The sequence below is a fragment of the Lipotes vexillifer genome, unplaced genomic scaffold (assembly GCF_000442215.2).
Source record: "Lipotes vexillifer unplaced genomic scaffold, Lipotes_vexillifer_v1.1 scaffold395, whole genome shotgun sequence".
In the NCBI taxonomy this organism is placed as follows: Eukaryota; Metazoa; Chordata; class Mammalia; order Artiodactyla; family Lipotidae; genus Lipotes; species Lipotes vexillifer.
Genome location: NW_006797390.1, coordinates 3,201,613 through 3,203,338, shown reverse-complemented (window position 1 = coordinate 3,203,338; position 1,726 = coordinate 3,201,613).

Genomic DNA, 1,726 nt, shown 5'->3' with positions numbered 1-1,726 from the left:
GGGGGGGGGTGGGGGGTGGAGCTGTCTGGAAAGCCCTGAGGGATAAGGAAGGTGGGACTGGGGTAATAAAGTGAGTGCCAACCAGTTCAAGAGTCTGAAGAGTGGTGATTCATTCCTAGGCCAGGGAAGCCTTCCTGCTCAGGTTCCCCGGTGCCATAGAATCCATTCAGAGCTTCTGGGTATTCCTAGAACTTGGCTGAGGCTGGCCCAGGGAAATATGAGGCAAAATCTACTAGTCGCTACAGAGCCAAGCTCCTTCCCTCTCAGAAGGCTGGTGGGATCCTACCCTCAGGGCCCACCCTCGGCCTCTAGCTGGTGGGCTCACACACAAACACCACCCCCAGCCCCAGTCTGGAGCGCTACTGAGGGCTCCCAATCCAGACTCCGGCTCCAGCTCTTCCTGTCTCCCAGCCTGCCTCCCTCCCATTCTCTGGCCTTCCCAATCTCAGCTGCCAAAAATCACCCAGCATCTTGGTGTCCTTTGTCCTGAGAGATGTTGCTGCTCGGTGTGGGGCGGGGAGAGAGCCCAGGAGACTCTGGGGGGTGGGGACTGGGGGTGCTGGCCTCCTGGCTGAAGACTGGGAGTGGCTGGGGACTGTCAGGGGCAGAGGCTGTCTGGAGAGGGGTCTGCGGTGGTGGAACTGTCTCCACATTAGAATGATCGCGATGGGGGAAACTGGGCACCAGGGGTTGTCTCCACGTGGAGCCTAATCCCCACCCGACCCCTTCCCTGGAGCCCAAAGTACTGTGAGTGATGACTTCGTACAGATTTGAGAAGGAAAATGGAGCTGCTACCAGCCAGAGGGCCTGAGGATGGTGTCCCACTCCCATAAACGAACGCTCATGCGCCCCCATTCCTACCATTTCCTTCTGCTTTGTATCTCCCCTGGCTTGTCCTCCCTATCACTGAATTTCCCTCCTCCTCCGCATGGCCACCAAAGGCCTCTTGTCTATCTTACATTTCTTTCTCATCTTCATTACCACTCCCTTCCACCCGCACCCCATTCTATCTACCTTGTCTTGCCAAACGAAACCCTCCTCAGCTCTTTTGGAAACCACCCCGCCCCATCTTCCACCTTCCTCTCCCACCCAGAACCCAGTCCCCTAGGATCTGCATCTGGTCCCACCGTCTCCATCCTTTCTTAAGGTTCCTCTTGCTTTCCTTTCTCTCTCCACATGACGTCTCTAGACTTGTCATTACCCCAAATTCTTATATTTGCTGTTCTTTCCCCAACACCAATCACCCCCAAACTCTTCACTCTCGTCCAGAAACCCCATCCTCCTGTGTATGTCTCCATCTTTTCAATTTCTTCCCCTCCTTATGACCCCAAACTTCCATCCCATTCTCTCTCACAAATGCCCTCCCAAACCTCTTCTGCTACATGATTGCCAAAGACGCTGTCACCCCAAGCTTCTTTCCCCTCCCCTTGTCACACACCTCACTGCCCCCGTGGCCCCCAAGAAGCTCCATCTCTCCAACCTAACTCCATTACCCCATCTCTGCCACAAACCCACACGCTCCCCCCACCTCTACCGCACACCCCTTGGCCCCCAAACTTCTCCAGCCCCCCTCATAACTGCCCATACAACCCACGGCCCCTCCTACCTAGCCCTCTCCCGCGCCAGGCCCGCGGGCTCCCCGCATTCCGCCTGAGCAAACCCCTCCCCGCGCCCAGGCCCCCTCGGCCTCTGTCTCTGACAACTCGCCCGGCGCCTCCCCTTCTCC